Below are 20,399 nucleotides of genomic sequence, written 5' to 3' on the forward strand. Positions count from 1 at the left end.
CCACTTTTGGACGCTTTCGGCGCGCTAAAAAATATTTTTTCACAACTTTTTCGACAGTTTGGGGTATTGAATTGTAATCTATCCGATAGTTTAAAAAATCTTCCAACTTTGTTCCAAAAATGGTTTCAATATTTTCATCAGAACAAAAGTTAACAGGGGGTTGAAAAATTAGCATGTAAAACCCTATGGCCAGTCTTAAAAAAAACTCACTGTATATGCCAACAATTTATTATACAACATTCACAATTATTTCAAATTCGAAATGTCTATGAAAATCTGACATTTAAGTTGGCAATCAATAATCAATATTGTGATTTAGCGTAATAAATCTATTTTAGGTTATAATTGAATTGTACTAAATCAATTACGGAATTGACAACAAGACGAATATTTAATAACGAAAGGTCATATGACGAGACCTGACGCCAAACTAACAAAAAAATATTTTGGCCTGCTGCGTGTTTAAATCAATCGTGAACAGCTATTTTTTTTAATACAATTGCTCCTACTCGTACTTCATATCAGCTGTGATAAGTGTCATAGGTAGACAGGCAACTATGTAAATACGGAAGCTTTGTGCGGGTGCCGGGTGGCATCGGAGAACAACTAATTGAAAGCCGTCAAAGGGTCTGCAAATTGTTTTCTTGGTGTTGCATTTTTTAGGATATTTATGTGACTGAAGGCCAGACTAATAAACCGATGGGACACCAGATGAAGATGTTGGTACCGACTGTTTTATTGTAATTTTACCTTAAAAATGTTTTACCATAAGGGTCATTTTTGTCTCATTCATAATTCTTGTCAAATCAGGTAGAAACTCCGAACGCACAGTCCTTTCCTCAATTACAGGGATCGTTCTTAGTAAATTCAGATTTAATTGTAATACTTTGGGAAATACACCTACACAATGCCTCTTCCTATATGTGGTGAATATTATAGTTTTATTAGATCGGCCTTCAGAGTCAAATAAATATCCTATATCTTGAAAGTGTGCAGCACAACTGCTGCACTGCGAAACATTGGATACAAAGTGTCATACTCGGCATTAAAATGTTTATTAAAGGCTTTGTTTGGGTCGGTGTTGTTTACAACAATTTGAAGCGTTAAAGGGTGCAATTTTTTGAAGCTGCCAGATGTTCGGTTTTGCCTTGAAATTTTCTACCTAACTCGATCCGGACCGGCCGCAGTCCCCTAGCGAAAACTTTTCTAATAATATAATTTTAAAACGTAACGGTAAAAATGAATTTCGTATTTGGTTTCTTAAATGATAGGTAATTGTATAAATTTGGCCCAATCCTCCTTATTGACCAACCGTACTCAGCTTTGGCATTATTTCCAACTTAACCAAATTGTTAATGCGGACCATGTTCGATTTGATTGTTTTGGATTTTTTTTTTTAAATTTACATAGAGTGCATTTAAAACTGTCACTTTTCTTAAATTTTTATTTCGAGAGTAAGGATGTTTTCTGAATACAATTAAAACTTTAATTATCGGAATCTCGACATTGTTGACATTGTCGACATTGTTGACAGCTCCCAATTTGTCGACATCTAGGTAATTGTCGACGCGTCGACAATGACATAGTCGACACAAATTGTCGACACCGCCCATCCCTGGGAATAAGTATGGACTATGTTCAGTGTTAAAAAAATGTCCCCCTAGATATAAAGGTACATTATCGCAAACTTTTTGCGCTCACTGTATAGTGACATAGTTAAAGTTTTGCTTGATTTAACTATTTTCTAGTTATTTTTTTTTTTATGAAGGCATAAAGCGAAACAATTTTTTGACTTAATAGTTTGTTTCTTACAGCAACATTTTTATTGAGATACATTTTTTATCATTACAGGCTGGCTACGAAAATTGGATTCACTTTTCCACATTTGTCCAAAAGATGGAACTATAGGAAAAAAAGAAATGGAATTGCTGTCAACATTGTTTTTTTTTACGTAACTATGCTTTCAAAAAATATAGCTAAATGTTGGTTGTAGCCGATTAGGATATGTTGCCCGCTAATGATCCTGCACTTATACAGCTGTTGTTCTACCAAAACGACCTTCTTTAGCAGGATCATACCATTTTATGATAAGCACTTATTCGCTGCTCAATATTGAAACTCACAATTTTAAACTGGCAGTGACATTGACAATTGTTAAAAATAGTGACGAAATATTGAACTGAATGTTGCCATTTAATTAAATATAATTTGTGATCCTCAAATCTTTTGTTGTAAAAACAGCGACATCTCTTGGCGATGTAAAGAAAAGTAACTCCAATTTTCGTAGCCACTCTGTATATATCTTTTTGTCTATAAGATCCAGGTAATTATTACGAAAGGAGTTAACTTTGACACTATCAGCCTCATTATTTTGAAACAACTGACACAACAGAAATAATATTTAACATAATAGGCATAGCAACCACTTAAAGTAAAAGCATATGGAAAATAATAATATATTTTATTTTTCGCTTGTCAATTATACAGCGTGTTATTGAAATGCGTTAAGAAAATTTAAACGGTGATAGAACTCATCAAAACAAATTACTTTTCTATTTACCATTTTTTCGAAAACTCAGTACTCAGCATCCACGATGCCCTAATATATAATTGTTTATTTGCTAAGTCTAATTTTAAAGCTTTCTCATATTGTAGCTTATTTTTTTTAAGGAGTTTTTGAGTTTTATGTAAGTATAAAAATAAAATATGATAGTTATCACTTTAATTTATTGGATTAACGGGAACTCATGAACTTGATGAATTGGACTTACTCTTGTTAATATTTCGGTAATAAGTAAATAAATATAAAAAGGTTGTAATGATTTATTTTTAATAAGTTTGGCTAAGACCTTCTACATGAAAATCATGTAATTGTTAAGTACAACAGTAATAGTATTTAACATTACTAGCATGATAAAAAGGGTTTTTACTGGCGACAGAAGGATATGACTGGAGAGCCGAAGGCGAGCCAGTCACCTTCTGAAGCCAGTAAAACCCGTTACCATGCGTGTATTGTTGAATATTTTATTTGTTCCTCACTTGTAATCACTTATACAAACTATTAAAAATTCCGGAATATGAAAAAAAAATCGTATGAGCTTTACACGTATTGCTCTGGAAACGCTTTCAACGGGCTGGGTTGTTGATGGTGTAGGACTGTAGGTGGTAGTAATTGGAGATGTTTTCTATTTCTTCTCACCACCCCTTGTTCGGTTTCGATTTGGAATGATCGGGGCTCGTTTGTCTTCCCTTGTACTGTGCCCTCTCTTTTCATGTTGATAATCCACACTCTGTCCCCTTTTTCTAAGTCAACATTTTCTCTTCCTCTGTGCCTGTTGTCATAATTTCTTTTCTGAGCTTCTTTTTCTTCCGTCATCTTCTTCCTTATTTCGTTGTGGTCGAGCGGTTGTGGTAAAAGTTTGTTTGATGATATAGGAAGTCTATCTCGTGGTCGTTGCCCCCTTTGTCGGTTTTGTCACCGAAGAAGTGTATTTTGTCGTAGCCTTCGTTCTCCAGGTGGCGCAAGCAGTAAGTCTTGTCCCAGCCTTTCGGGAACACGTCGAAGCTGATCTGCCCTCCTACGCCAGGCCGATGTCGGGAAAGCGCTTCTTGTATTCTTTGTCGTACTTGTCGAAACTCTCGCGCTCCTCTTGCGAGCACGACCGTCCTATCGGGGAGATGTTGAGCATTCCGGCGCGTAGCTCGACGAACGTGCCCCGCTTCACCGGGACCACCACCGTGGACAGATAGCTCAAGGTGTAGTTTATGAACTGCTCTGGTGCTCCACCTCCTTGCCGAACTTGTACTGGACGAGTCCGTTCTCGGGGAAGACGTAGTCAAAGCGGAAGATCACGTCGTCGCCGTTCATTTGTTCAGCGATCTTCTTGAAGTCTGACCCCCCAACTAGGCCCAGCGTGAACAACGGTTTCAGCTTTGTTTGGATGAACTCGTCCAGTTCTCGGCTGATCGATTGTCGGGCCTTGGTCAGCGTGCCGTCCACGTCGAAAAGACACAAGATTTTTTTGGGAGACATTTTGAATTTCGCTCCAAATTGCAAGATGGACACGGCCGGTTTAGCCTTCTTACTGCTAATTTCGTCGACGGTTTACGCCGAAAAAACCACTTCTGACACGTCACTTCATTATCTCGAGTGATTCTTATCTACCTGGAACATAGAAAATTTCAAAATTGAATTTTAGAATTTTGAGAAGAACTTTTTTTTTCAAGTACCTTTTCTCTGTGTAATGACCCTCAGAAGGGGTTTTGCGTTCGTTAACGCCTTGCGTAAATTATCGTCATTGTTGATGGGCAATAAGTCTTGGTCGATCATTATTATTATTATCTGGCTGCGACCTTAAATATTTATATTATACCTAATCATTATTATTATACATGCTTACAGACCTCTTCTACCAGAACTCTCTTTCCCGTCTTGATGGCCTTGTCTAAGTAAGACACAGTGTCCCGCACCAACGGTCTCACTCTCTCTGCGTAACTCTTATATTTGGCCAACTCACTTTCCACATCAACTGTCAAACTCGGAAACATTCTCTGATACATAGTCACGAGACCTTGAAATCTGAAATCTTCATAATGTATAGGTAACAACAATCGAAAAGAACAAATAAATACACACTTTTCACTAAACTGGGAAAAGTCCCCCAGAAGCTCGCCGATTCGTATACCATTTCTTGTCACTTTTGACGAATAAGTTGGTCCGATGCCTTTCTTGGTAGTCCCCAGGCTTTGACCTTCTTGGGTGTTCTCTTGTTCTTGTAGGCCGTCTACTTGTTGGTGAAAATCAAACAATATGATATGATCAATCGATCTTTCCATTCTTTCAAACCCTTCTTTTCGTTCTTCTCCAGCTCGTCGAACAACCCCGGCAAGTGGATGACCACACCATTTCCTAAACAATACAAATGCGCTCTTTTAGTGTTGAGTTCGATTTTTTTTAAATATCTAAAATAGTATATTGTATATCAAGAGTTGAAAATGAAAGATTTCACACGAGTTTGCAGAATTGAGCCACAAGCCGTAGGCGCGTGGCTTAAGCAAACGAGTGTGAAATCGAATTTTCAACACGTGGTATACACGATACTTTTCCGACGACCACAAAAAAAACATGCTAATATTCGGTATTCCTTCAAACTTCAAATATTATTCGACAGAGCTGCGGACAAAACATACATTGGTGGCCATGGTTACTACAACTGTGTGCAATCATTTCATTGCGCACAGGCTAGAAGGTATCTGGTTGGCTAACCAGTTTCATTGCTATTCGCTATTTGCATGCAATAGCCAACTTTCAATAATAGTTATTTGTGCGAATTTACGCATTTTTCATAGTGGTCGTCGGAAAATATGTTTTCGATTACCCTTCAAGTCTATTAACATTTCTTCAATGGTACCAGTCGCCAAATGGTATACATATACAACGTGTAACAGAAATAATTACATGCATTTTAACTGGTAATAGAACTCGTCAAAAGGAACAACTTTTCTATCTACCATTTTGCCGAAAAACGATGCTTAATTCTGTTGTTCTCTATTCTGTGGTTTTAGACACTTGAATTTTGAAGTTGTTTGCAACACCATCAGTACCTTCTGAGGACGTGTTAGTAATTTGAAATTCTATTAAAAAACACACCATTCACGTTATTTTGGCATGGTCTTTAGTACTGGAAAAGTGTACTTTGTTACCCGACAGTAGTTTCTTAAAAATGCCATTCGTCTGTCCATCATTTTTTTAATCAAATAACCACGACCTGTTGATTTAGGTTTGTAAATATAAAATTTTACTAAATTTAGGGAATTTAATGATACCTATTGGCTATACCAGTCAACGTCTGTCATTTTTAATGTCCTTTAAAGTACGCAAACTCGCAGCTAAAATTTGAACGTGTTATTAAAAATGCCTCGCAAAGTAAGACATTTATTAAACTCTCAATGATAAAAAAACAAAATTTCTTCAAAAACAATTTACACTCTTTTATTTACTATTACTATGTACTATGGCGGACAATAAATTTAGGCCGGCCTGTCATTGCCTTGACATCAAAATGTGAAGCTGGCATTATGTTCAACAAACCCCATTTTCAATTTTTGTCATTCTTGTCATCGTCACAGCGATAATCAAAATTAAAATTGGGAAAAGAAGCGTGCACCAGACAGAAGTGCTACTAAAAATCAGTTATGCTAGTGCGTCATGATCTATAAGTTACGAAAAGGACGAAGGAAACGCCAAACAGCTTGAAAACCTTCAGTTTGACAAACTGACACATCAGTCATAATGACAATAAATGGTCGCTTGCATTGACTTTTTTTAAATGTCAGAAATTTGCCGGCCTAAATTTATTGTCCGCCATAGTACTGTATATTTATGATATAACTACCGAGTGACTATAAATGATTGAAAGAAAATAGTGGATTGGCAACACTGATGCAGTTGGTAGTGCAAGTCTTGTCGTGCATTATCTGTCAGTCATTTCTATTTAGGTTAGGTTAAGTCACGAAGTACATTGTCGATTTAGATTTTTTTGACGTTTGTTTCAGTTTTAAAAATTACGTGTGTCATGCCAACGATGTCGCCAACTAAAGATTTCAAATGTGTTACCAACATAACAAAATAATTTTCAATCATTTATAGTCACTCGGTATTATCAAAGAACTAATGTAATTGGCAATTTTAAATATATTTTGTTAATAGTGTTTTTTTTTTAATTCTGAGTACTGACCAATTTGCGTGACTCGCACGCTGGTCCCATCCCTGATGTAAAATCCAAGGGATTTTTATATTATATTATTTTATATTATACTTACCTAATCATTATTATTATACATACTTACAGAATTGCAACAGAGTTTAATTCTAAACTTTTGTTTCGCTGGTCCGAATGTAAGTAGAATGTTATTAACAAATTAATTAGCCTCAGAAGGGGTTTTGCGTTCGTTAACTCCCTGCGTAAATTATCGTCATTGTTGATGGGCAATAAGTGTTCGTCGCTTGGGTATGAGACTAACGCCCTGCGTATAGCATTTTTTATATTATGGAAAGTGGCGTGGCAGTGCTAAAATCATTGATATCATTATTATTATTATTATTACTACTACTATTATGTTTATTTACTCTCCAATCGCAAATACATTTGGAATAAAAGCGGAATGTTTCTTTAATCTTACCGGCCGTGGTGTGTAACTGTTGAGAACCACTGGAAAACTGAGAGTTTCGACTGAATCTGCCTCGGCGCACCGAAGCAACCCGTTCTCTGACTGGCCGACTTCACGATAATTATCTTCTTCTTTTTTTTATAATTGGTGTACCACCATGGCAGCTTGCGAAACCACTACTTCATCTTCATCGTTCAACAATTTGATCAATTCTGGTATCGCTCGGGTCGCTAAATCAGCGTCGTCTTGATAAATTGATTAAATTGACCACCGCATGTTTAAGCATTTGACTTGGTTCAGAGAGTCGCTGAACGGCTGTTTGATGGCTGGATCAAATTGCTAAAATTATTATTTATTATTATTACTATTATTTACTCTCCAATCGCAAATACATTTGGAATAAAAGTGGAATGTTTCTTTAATCTTACCGGCCGTGGTATGTAACTGTTGAGAACCGCTGGAAAGCTGAGAGTTTCGACTGAATCTGCGTCGGCGCACCGAAGCAACCGTTCTCTGATTGGCCGACTTCACGATAATTATCTTCTTTTTTTTTTGATAATTGGAATACCACCATGGCAGCAGCTTGCGAAACCACTGCTTGATCTTCATCGTTCAACAATTTGATCAATTCTGGTGTCGCTCGGGTCGCTAAATCAGCGTCGTCTTGATAAATTGATTAAATTGACCACCGCATGTTTAAGCATTTGACTTGGTTCAGAGAGTTGCTGAACGGCTGTTTGATGGCTAGGATCAAATTGCTAAAATTATTATTACTATTATTATTATTTACTCTCCAATCGCAAATACATTTGGAATAAAAGCGGAATGTTTCTTTAATCTTACCGGCTGTGGTGTTTAACTGTTGAGAACCACTGGAAAGCTGGGAGTTTCTACTGAAGCTCCCTCGCCGTGCCGGAGCAACCGTTCTGTGATTGGCCGGCTTCACAAGATCGGTGGTCGGTGGATTCTGCTAGACCGCCAGACACAAGACGCGATATGAAAATCCTCGGAATCTTCTCCAAGCCTGCGGTTACAAACCGAGAAAAATAAGAGAAAACGCAAACAAAAAAAAAAGCGTTTTCTTTCAATCCATAATTGTGGTTGGTAATTAGAGCGAAAGAGGAATCACAAATAAATATTAAGTTCCTCACGTTCTCGTTATCTTCGCCGGCCAGATTCCGCAAGACCAGATAGAGCTTCTCTTCCTGTTGCTGCTGCAAAGACACTATTCGTCTCTCGGCCTCCGACCGCACCAATTGAAGCGTGTGACTTAGATTCTGCACCCTGTACGCCATGTTCTCGTGCTGATTCTCGATGTCGAGGATTTGCATTTCCAGTTTCTTGCTGCTGCTGCGCAAGTCGAGAATTTTTTCGAAGTACTTGTGGAGCAGGATCCTCATTTCGGTCTCGCTCAGCTTGAGGAAGCGCTCCATCAGCATCTTGTCGCTTTGCTCCTCCAACTCTTTGAACGGTTGGTGGCCGCATATTATCGAGTTTTTGTATTCTATGATCAGGTCTATCGCCTCTACGGCCTCTTCGTACTGCAACAGCTTGCGCTCTTCAGATTCATTTAGGATTTTCTTGTTCTGCGACTTTAGATCGATCTTGCACCGCAACTCCAACAGGTAATCTCTCGTCTTCCTTAAATTACGAATCTCGTGTCTCAAACACTACAATTCTTCGGTGCTGAGCGACACGTTCGAGTCTATCGTCGTGTTGGACTTGTTGAACCAAGCGAGAGCTTTCATGTCGGGGCTTTTCTGCTTTTCAAAACTGTCGCAACTCCCTTTGTTACTCATCTTCAACTTCTCCTCCCTGATTTGCTTTTCGTACAACTGCTTGTACTTCTCCTTCTCCTGTTTGTACTTCTTCAACTTCTCCAACTGCTTCTTGGAAGTGTGCAAACTGCTTCCCAACTCCAGCAATTTATTCCAGTCTTCCGTGAGATTCTTCAGAGATTCCGTATCTTTGAGTTTTTTCTCCAAAGCTACCACCTCATTCTTGTATTTTCCCTCCAACAGGTGATTCTTCTGAAGTCGCGCTTGGAGAAACTTCAACTCTGCATTTTTGTACTCGTTCCTCAGCATCTGACACTTTTGTTCGAACTTGCTGTGAGCGCTCGACTTCGTGTCTTTATGCTGGAGCAACCTCTCCATCAGATTCTCCTTCATTTTGATCGTCTTCTCGAGATCCGAAATCTTCTTTTGATTCAACTCCAGCGCCGCCACGATCTGTTTGAGAATCTTCTTCTTCGTCTCGTACGTGAGATGCGTTGCTTCTGCAACTTTCTCACTTTCTTGACTGACAAACTCTTCGCTAATCTTCGACGTATTTAGCGACAAAGCTGGTGCTAGTTCTTCGGCGGAATGGATACTCCCTCTGCGACCCCTCGCCCCTTTCAAGCGATACTCATTATTCGCGCTCTCTTTGGCACAAGAATTCACATTAACGTTAGACGCGTTTGCTTGCGCGACCAGTTTATCAGTGCTAACCCTGAAGACCTCCATCAGACCTTGTACTTTATCCAACAGACAGACTTTCCTTCTCTTCCTCTTCAATGGCCTCGCTCGCGTTACTTTCGTAGCTGCCTTCGATCTCTTCTTCTATCCGTTCCAGCGACCGATGCGGCTCCGAGTTCTCGCTCAGACAGTCTTCGCATTCTTGCTTGAGCATCAACCATTGAGAAATCTGCTCTTGCTCGCTCCTGGGTAACATATCGTTAGAGACTAGTCTTTGGAATAGTTCCTCCGCGTTTGACACCAATTTCAAAAGTTGATTGGCGGCAAATTGCAATCCGAAAACGTCGCAATTTTCTTGTAGCGACTCGAAAGTCGTATACGAGTTGATGGTGACGAAATTTTTGATCATCTGGGCGCGCAACGCCAGTTGCAAAGTGTACAAAGTCTCGGTGAAATCTTGGATGAAAGGCGAAACGCAACACATCAGTAGAGTTTTGGCGCAGCAGAGTCGTCAAAACGGACTGCGTGTACGGTACGAAGTTGTAGTGATTGTATTGAGTCCCGCAAGTCTCTGAGAGCGTCATGATGCACCTCTGCAGAGTCTGTATGCCCAGATCTGTGGGTATGGTTTGCATCATGCCGTTACTGTCGTAAACCAAGACTTTTTCGCTTCCCGCAAGATCGGCGAAACTAGCGGTGGGGATGCGGTGATGGATGGTGGTATCCACCAACCATTGCTGCTCCAAGGTCAGCGTGAACAGAGTGTGCGCACATTTGGGGGCGATATTCGACATGTCCAACTGAATCAACTTGTGTTCTTGAAAAAAAAAATTGGCATTTTTGCAATTTTGAATTGATGAGGGCGTTATGAATTCATTACGCCCGCTTATTCTTATTACGCCCTGTATTATTCCCCGGTTGTTATGGACATGTTTACGTATTTCGTATCCTAGGAGTTATCATGCAATTATACTAAAGTGAAAAATAAAAGTATTTATTGTTTTCAACTGTCATAAATTCTCATTTTTCTCCTTTGTAAACTGCCTTCTAACTGCTCTAAAGCAAAAAATAGCAGATAACCAACCGTTGCCCTAGACAACACATTCAAAGTGACATTTCTCGAAAAATTTGTCAAAATTATCAAAAGCAAATGCGAAATCATTTTTAATAGATTTGGAAGCTTTGGGGACGTCGTTTCAAACAATAAAAGTTTGTATGCAACTCGTTTCTGTGCAAATTGGGCTTTTCCAATTTACACAGAACCTCGTTGCATAAATAACTACTATCTTCATTAAAACACTACTAAATTCAAACTGACTACTTACGTCAGTATCCTGGAAGTACTCTCTCAGTTTGTCTAATTTACGACCAGTCTGTATGTACCCCCCGAACCCGTAAGTTGTTGAGAACTGGGTCAGATTCAAGTAGGTGTAGTCGCGACACAGCCCTTTTTCGTCGATGGCGCAAGGTTTTTCTACTTTCTTGTTCAAAATTGCCGCCAAATAAAAGTCATCAGGGAGGAGCACGAAGTAATCCTGCCCAAAAAACCAGCATAAATGAACAAATTGGTGGAAGTATCGTGCCATCACATACATTTCAGATCAAGAGTGCTTTCAAATGTCATTTGCTCCATTTAAACACTTGCGTCGAATGACAGTCCAAAACGCTCTTGATGTGAAATTTATTTGATGACATGATGGTTGTTGTTTACGCTACCAGTAATAGATTTTCTTCGATTTTTATACTGATTTGCCAACGTCCAGGATTCATAACGAACGGTGAAGGAGTGTTTCCGGTTGCTCCTGAAACAGACACGAAAGCCGGAACAGACGTTGTGTTTTTAAACTGAACTTGGAATTCCTGTTCGTTGTCGCTGGGATTGTCTGATGTTATCTTGATGACACTGTCTGGGTTGTTGTCCACAAAACGGAGGACCATTCTATAAAGTGAAGGCTTGTAGATGCCATAAATCACGCGTCTGGTTTACGTTTAAATAAAAAAGCGAATTATTTAGCTAACCAAGTCAAAATTTGTAATTGTGCCACCAGGGTTTGATGCGCTAGCAGATACAGATTCATTTAGTGTAAAAACTGTATGGGTAAATTAACAGTTAATTTCAGAAAATTAATAAAACTGTACCGGCCTTATTTATTAACAAAAAAAAAATAAAAATTCTCAAATGTCCTTATCAATAATTAGTAAGTTAGGTATATAAAATTTAGACAATTTAATTTAATTAGAAGTCGCGATTTCTCGCGTGTGCGTATACGATGCCCCACCCAGTATAAAGCTAGTTTGACACAATGCTAAATTTTGTAGAAAATTTGTTAGAAAATGAACGATCAGGATTTTTTTTAAATGGCATGTGTAGTCAATTTTAATATTTTTGAAAGAGTATTTTTTTTGTGAATTCAGTGATGTAACACATGCTCACATCGCCACCATTTTCAAAATCTTTTTAGCATAAAATTATTTTTGTTCGACACTGTTAGAATTTGAGAATTTTCTCCTGTATGAACGGATTTTGATAAATTTGACAACTTGTCAAAACGAAACGTCAAGCTAATTTTAAAGATTTTTAGCGATTTGGAGCCTTTAAGGGGCTCGTCGAACAAAAAAACGTTGTATTCAACTCGTTCTTGTGTAATTTGGGCTTTTTTTGGCACTCGTGGACCTTTAAAACTCTCGTTTCACTCGAGTTTTAAACTGGTCCGCTCATGCCAAAAAAGGCAAAATTACACACGAACTCGTTAAATAAATAACTATTTATATTTTTATTGCAATGTATTATGTTCCAGTTAAATCTCTTATTTTTACACTTATTATTGACTTTTATTTTTATTTATTTTCAGTCAAAATACAAACGGGAAACAACTAACGATGGCTAAAGACAACATTTCCAAGGCTAACTAAATTAAATTTTACATTTTTAAACATTTTATTAATTCAATAATTCAATAGTTTTGTACACAAAGTAATCCTAGCTCCACTTATACATCCTACACCAAATAGAGAGTTGTAATTCGATTTATAGGAACGTTTGTACTACGCAACGTCAACTACTATCTAGTTCTAGAGTCAAGATTGCACCCATTTGCGATGACGTCATTATCTAGTAACTTCACGTATGATTGAGCTAGGATGAGAAAAAAATTTGAATTGATCAAAAATAAATAAACGTATTGTCCAATTCTTACCCTTTTGAGGTGACGTCACGATTTCCTTACTCGCTTATTCTCTTTGAAATGACAGAAACAGAAAAAAACAAAAAAAGCGGTACGTTTATTTATTGTTGGTTACTTTGTGGTTATTTTATGCTCCTGTTAATTTGACAATTTTTAATTTCTTTCACTTATTAAATTGATTACAAACATAACCTTTCGAAGCAATTGTCAACAAATTTCAGTCATAATCACATATGTCATGATTGATTATAATGACAACAAAGCTTAGACTAGATAGACATACAAATTGGTGTGCGAAATTCCGTGCTCCCAACTGTACATTAAATTGAATGTAGTGTTGCGAGCAAAAAATTCTGGTCGTCAATGTCATTTCAAAATTTGGTTAGATTGTCACAAATTAAAAATTTTTCCCTGCCTGATTACGCCCATGTCAACAAAATGTCAAAAAATTAATTAATTACTGTCAATTAATGTCATACAACATGATGATAGGTTATAATATTTACAACCGTTTTACAATGGAGCATTTTCCATTGCGTCAAAGCATGATTTTGACGACCAATGGACATAAGCTTGACATAAGGCATAATAAATTCATGATACATGTACTATGGCGGCCAAAAAATTTCGGCCGTCATTTTTTCGTCATTTCAAAAAAATCGGTGTAGTCCATTCCTTATTGTCATTATGATTGATGTTTTTACTTGTCACTTTTGAAAGTCAAGCAAAATGCCATCGGTATCAAATTTTAATAAAATCAAAATAGTAACTCTTGCACAAAGAGGAATGTCCCAAGCTCAGATTTCGATGGACCTTCGTATACCTAAAAGTACAATTTCGTCCATTCTTCAGAAATGGAGACAAAATGGAATGGAACTATTGAAAGACGCCAAGGCTCAGGGAGGCCTAGCACATTTACTGCAGAAGAAGATAATATGCTTCTCAATAGATTACGCAATAGCCCTTTTATGACGGCTGTTGAAGGGGTAAATACAAGCAAATACAACGGAAAGGAGCGGTCGATTTTCGGCAAACATATGGGCATGGATTTTAGTAGATAGACCTGGGCTAATGTTGTCTCTAGAAGATCGGCTCAACAGTGATGTTTATGTTAGGATTCTTGAAGACGTGATGATGCCTTTAGTTTCAAGAATTTTTCCGAATTTTAACTTCATATTTCAACAAGACAATTGTTCAATGCATTCAGCACATAGGGTAGCAGAATGGTAGCATAAACGTTCTTGATTGGCCAAGTCGCAGTCCAGATTTTTGGTTCCTAATTTGCAACAGCGACGACAAGTGATTCGGAATAGGGCAGAACTTTTAACTGCGATTACTAATGCATGGCAATCATTACATAGGAATTATCACAGAGATTTATGCCTCTCCATCTCGCGTCGTGTAAGACGAGTTATTGACGCCAATGGAGCAATGACCAAGTATTGATTTTAAACTTCATTCATTTTATCTTTTGATTTAGCTAAGTACTTAAACAAAAATAAATGTTTCATTTCCTTGTCTTTGCCTTAATGTTTTTCGTTTGATTTTTTAAAAACTACGGCATACTCGTGTAATTTCCACGGTTCTCTGTTTGGTACTTTAATCCAAAAATAGCCGCAAGTCTGCCTCTAGTCTCTAGTGCCACTAGCGACTAGCGGTCGTGTGGTAATTGTGTAAGAGTGGAACTTGTCCTTTGTATTCACAAAATTTGAACTGATGGACTGAATGACAGATTGTCAAAATGACAATAACGATAACAAAGCGAGGTTATTGGTGTTTAAGGGTAGTTTACACTTCATGTCAGGGCCTTAAAAGTGACGGACGAAATTTTTTGGCCGCAATAGTAGTAGTGTTCTAAATAACCGAATTAAAAAAATGTCTTAATTGTACTGCCAACTTAAACAGTCCTTCTTGATCACCCGGTACTTCGTGACTTAACCTAACCTAAATAGAAATGATTGACAGATGATGCACGAGAAGACTTGCACTACCAACTGCATCAGTGTTGGCAATCCCCTATTTTCCTTCAATCATTTATAGTCACTCGGTACTATTAATTTTTACGTAACTTACGAGAAGTGACCTCAGTGAACATTATTGTTGTATACAAAAAGGCATGGAGAATCATATTCGAGTTATATGAACACATACATTATTTTCCAATTGTTTAATAAACGGATAATAGGTATCTCTTATGTATTTCTTATGTCTTATGTCCATTGTGAACAAGCACTTACATTGATTTCCATTTGTTCATCTTTATGAATTACGTATCTGTTATGTAGTTCTTAGGCTTATGTCCATTGTGATTAAGCACTATGAATAATGTATCTGTTATGTCGTTCTTAGGCGTATGTCCATTGTGAATAAGCACTTATACTTCGGTACTAAATCTACTAATTTTCCTAACCACGAAATAGTCGTTTTCAATGACATCCGTGCTGTCAGTGTTATTTTTAATATGTTGGTCCAGATTGTACACACAAGTTCATAATCAGTATTCAGAGTATAGTTTATATCCGAAATATATGCAGTGACGTCACGCCTGGATCAAGAAGACGACATACCGTTCGTCCGTATTTGACAGCAAGGCATAATTTCTGCCAATTTAAATTAAAGTATTTTCTAGTGTTGGGCATAATCGATAAATGGGTAATTGTTCACTTTAACTACTTCTGGAATTTTTGCGTTTTTTCTGGCTAGACAGCCTCAGGGCGTCCTCCTAGATCGTGTCCCACCATTCAAACCTTGTGCAAATGCCTTTTTTTTCTCTCTTGTTGTGTTTCAAGGTCGCGCCAAGTCTTAGTATAACTAAAGGGTAAGGAAAATTTTCATTTGCACAAGGTTTGACTGGTGGGAAACGATGTAGGAGGACGTCCTAAGACTGTCTAGCCAGAAAAAATGTGAAAATTCCAAAAGTAGTTAAAGTGAACAATTACCTAAAATTGGGACAATTACACTTACCATGAATAATCATTTCGTTGTCCTGATTTAGCGCGTATAATCTTAACGCTTCATTAAATTCAGCTTCTGATGATAGTATGCATGGATCTCCTTCTTCATCAATCCATTTCACTGTGAACAACTGGTTGGGGCCAAAGCGACATATCCCCATAATTTCACATATAAACTCGTGAAATTGTACATTGTGGTCAATGTACGTGATCAAAACTTCGCCGTTGTACGCGATTTTTGCCCGAATTTCGTTGGCGTTGTCTAATGTTGGCATTTTTGTTACTGGTCTGGAACAATTAATGATTTTAGTCACGCTTCAGGGACGTTAGGGCTATTAGTCACCACAGGAAGACTTTTACTATTAGGGAAAATAAAATGGTAATTGTTCACTTTAACTACTTCTGGAATTTTCGCGTTTTTTCTGGCTAGACAGCCTCAGGGCGTCCTCCTGCATCGTTTCCCACCACTCAAACCTTGTGCAAATGCCCCATTACCCCGTGACACTAACGGGACAGTGGAGTGAATAGGGGTGCTGGGTGGGTAATAAAATCACGATAATCACGTTAAAAAGCTGCAGAAGACGTGTTTTCAAGGTCAGTTGAAGGTCATTTGAAGGGCACGTGAAGGTCATTTGAAGGTCACTCAAGCTCATTGATAGCACAGTGTAAATTATATTTTTAGGGTAAGGAAAATATTCAATAATTTAGAGAAAACGGACCGAAGGAGGGATATATGAAGGTCATTGCAAGGTCAGTTGAAGGTTAAATTAATAAAATTCTCATTACCCCACTTTTCACCTAAAAAATGAGTCACAGCGACAAAAATTGACATGAAAGTGGCAAAAATTTCATAACATGGGCATGGCCTGCTTCGACTACAATCATTTATAATATGTAATAATAACCCTGTATTAAGGCCCCTATACACCTAGCGTTTTGTTTGCAGGACTTGCTTGCGCATGCAAGTATGTGATACAAGTTTGTCAGAAACACACACTTTCTGGCATGTTTATCAAACTTGATTGCGTAAATTCGTATGAGATACAAGTCTTGTCCACACACGAGTGAAAATTTGTATGACAGCACACGGTTTGCTCAAACAAAATTTAGTAAAATCACAGTGAGTGACCGATTTTTGTCTGTCGCGATGTATGTTCATACAAATATAAGTCTATCAAACGTGTTTGATATTTTTGCGGTGCGGCTTAACTTCGAGTTCAGTCGGTGAACATCGATACAGTTTCTAGAGAAACAAACACTGATTTTTGTAAAAAATCAAGATGAGTGACATTAGAAATTATAGTCGGAAATTCATCGAAGAGTTTATACAGTTGTACAGGTATGTATGTTTTATTGATTAAGCAGTTTCTTTGCTTTTGATTAAAAAGCAAAAAGAAATTAAGTAGGTACCTATTTGAAATGATAGCACAGAATTAAAGACATGAAAATTTATTTTCCTAGCTGACTTATAATAATTTAATAGTATATACACGTTTATAACTTCTTAGATTGTCTCCGAGTCTATGGAAAGTTAAAAGTAAGGACTATAGTAACCGGAATCTGCGAAATGAGGCTTACGAGAAATTGATAAGTAAGCTAAAAGAAATTGAACCTACTGCTGATAGAGACATGGTGATCAGAAAAATTAATTCTCTGCGTTCTGCTTTCCGGCGAGAGTTAAAAAAAGTGAAAGATTGTACACACTCCGGCATGTCCAGTGAACAAGTTTACGAGCCACATTTGTGGTATTTTGATTTGCTACCTTTTACGGTTGACCAAGAAACTCCACGAAAAGGAAAAAGTTCAATGGATTCCGACAATGAGGATAATGAGACGGAGGTATGTATCTTTCTATTTTATTTGCATTTTTACGCATAATAGAAATGGGTATTATAAAATTTTAAGTTAGTGTTGTACCATTCGGTCTTGAAATAATACCTTTCCTTCATTCATAAAATATCGTTTAAGATGATCTCTGATAGATTTTGCTTCCAAGGGTGCATTTCTGCCTCTTGTTATTTCTAGTGGTACCAAATGTTGAGGTTCAGTTCGCCATGCGCCTTCAATTATTGTTCCACTTTCAATGTTTTCAGAATCGATGAGTTGGGGTGGGGAGTACGTACTTCTTGCATTTTCACGTAAAAAATTGTGTAGGGCACAACATACTAAAACTATTGTCTCAACCTTGTCCGGCTTCAAATTAATGGCGGTATGAAAAATTCTAAAACGCGAAGATAATATTCCGAAAGCATTTTCGACGACCCGCCGTGCCCTTGACAATCTATAGTTAAAAATTTTTTCTTCATATGCCAGCGTGCGATGACTAAAGGGTTTCATAATGTTGTTACTCAAGGCAAATGCATCGTCTCCTAGAAAGACCCGTGGAATCTCCCTATTATCTCTACTCCTTGGTAGAGGTTCACTGTTAGGAAGTTTTAAATTGGAATTTTGTAGTTTGTTGTAAAACGTTGTTTGTTCAATAACACCACCATCCGACACTCGTCCATTGACACCCACATCTACCATCAAAAATTTGCAATTAGCATCTACGCATGCCATGAGAACAATGCTGAAAAAGCCTTTATAATTGTAGAAGTAGCTTCCGCTTCCTGGTGGTGGAACGATTCTTATATGCTTGCCATCTAGCGATCCAACGCAATGAGGAAAATTCCAAACTTCTTGAAAATCCGTCTCTATTTTTAACCATTCCTGTTCTGTTCGTGGAAACTAAAATAAAAAATGATGTTTCAGGAAATCGCAAATTTTGAAGAAGACTCTACGGTGAGTGATAAAAACGAAGAAAATCAACCATCAATCGATCCGTTCACTCAGCACTCAACGACAAACCAAATAAAACCAAATAAAAGATGTTTAAAAAGGAAAAATACAGGACAAGAGGAGAGAACTAATAAGGAGAGACTTCTTGGTTTAGCCTGTGAAACTTTAACTCAAAACAAAAGCAATGACCGGTGTGAAATATTTGGTAGCAATGTTGCTGTTAAGCTGAAAGTGATGTCTCGCGAACAGCAGCTATTAGCAGAGAAAATTATATCAGAAGTGTTGTTCTACGGAGAACTTGGACAATTAACACTTCACACTGTCAAAATGATACCAAATGTTCTTTCACCTGATTCACAATTGCTCTCACGTACACCATCGTCATTATCATCCCCCTCGATGGTTTATTATCCACAACAAACTTCGCCGGATATTCCTTCGCCGAAAATATATACTCAACTTCATAATTATAATACTGATAACATTATGTAATACTAATATTCATTGTAATAAGATATAATAAACAGTTTACCTTCATGTATTCATTCTTCAGTACTGAATAAATAGCTTTGCACGTTTCGGGAATAATTTTCCCAAGTGCCTGTGGAGAAATTATCGCAGAAAATTTAAGGTCTTCATATGATCGTCCAGTGGTCAAAAAACGAATTGTTACTGCTAACCGTTCTTCAGCTGTAATAGCTGCCCTCAGAACTGTATCCTCTTTCTCGATAAGAGGTCTAACTTTTTCTAACAAAATCATAAAGTTGTCTTCAGACATCCTCAAGTAGTTAAAATAATCTTGAGACGAACTTCGTAGCTCTTTTATTAATTCTATATGTGATAATCTACTTCTCTGCAATAGCCACTCTTTACACCACACTTTACGTTTCTTCTTTTTCGGCTGTTCATCAGTTAATTCTGCTATTATTACAGCAACACAAGCGAGCTTGACGTTCTCGTCACACATGTTTGCTGAAAGTGACAGCTCCTGGGTGTGTGGTCGAGTTTTTAATATTAAAAAATCCACTTGTCTTTACATACAAAATAAAGTACCAAGAACATATATTAGACACACACTTAACAGCATGCATGAATACAATGTTAGTACTATACATGTGTTTTATCAAATCCTGTAGTATGTGATCATCATATGTATTGGAAACATGAATGCGCATACAAGTACTGCAAACAAAACGCTAGGTGTATAGGGCCCTTTAGGAATGTTCTTAAACGAGAACTGCGCGACAAATATGTACCGAGTGACTATAAATGATTGAAAGAAAATAGTGGATTGGCAACACTGATGCAGTTGGTAGTGCAAGTCTTGTCGTGCATTATCTGTCAGTCATTTCTATTTAGGTTAGGTTAAGTCACGAAGTACATTGTCAATTTAGATTTTTTTGACGTTTGTTTCAATTTTAAAAATTACGTGTGTCATGCCAACGATGTAGCCAACTAAAGATTTCAAATGTGTTACCAACATAACAAAATAATTTTCAATCATTTATAGTCACTCGGTATAATTGAATTTTTTTAATAAACAATTGTCAAAACGTTGTCATGTTGGTATAAGCCAAACAGTGATTTTTATGATAATACGGTTAGTCACACTGAGTGTCAACATTTTTTTAATGTAACTGAGCCTGCGTCCTGACGAGCGAGAATTTATTTCAAATTCGAAAAAGATTTCTGCTGTATTCTCATTCAATTTGTTTTGCAAATGAATTCGCGGAAGAAAGGTACAGTAAGTGAAATGAACATAACCTTAACTATGATTTGGTGTCAAATTGTTATACAGCTGGTCCATATGTGCACATTTTAGGGTGGTACAGAGTGGTTTTTTTACTTAATTT

General features: G+C 37.4%; 1 long non-coding RNA gene and 2 pseudogenes across 1 annotated transcript; 1 reads left to right on the forward strand and 2 right to left on the reverse strand.

Annotated features, from left to right (window-relative positions):
• Positions 1 to 2,809: 2,809 nt before the first annotated feature.
• Positions 2,810 to 4,161, reverse strand: LOC138130916 (phosphomannomutase 2 pseudogene; annotated as a pseudogene).
• A 3,899-nt stretch (positions 4,162 to 8,060) lies between these two features.
• On the reverse strand, positions 8,061 to 10,585 carry LOC138130288 (kinesin-like protein costa; annotated as a pseudogene).
• Positions 10,586 to 17,537: 6,952 nt separating this feature from the next.
• On the forward strand, positions 17,538 to 19,123 carry LOC138130924 (uncharacterized). The gene is made up of 2 exons (XR_011159676.1): positions 17,538 to 17,607; positions 18,520 to 19,123. It is a non-coding gene; the product is annotated as an uncharacterized lncRNA (long non-coding RNA).
• The last annotated feature ends 1,276 nt before the right edge of the window (positions 19,124 to 20,399 follow it).

Source organism: Tenebrio molitor, chromosome 5 (genome assembly GCF_963966145.1).
Source record: "Tenebrio molitor chromosome 5, icTenMoli1.1, whole genome shotgun sequence".
Classification (NCBI taxonomy): domain Eukaryota; kingdom Metazoa; phylum Arthropoda; class Insecta; order Coleoptera; family Tenebrionidae; genus Tenebrio; species Tenebrio molitor.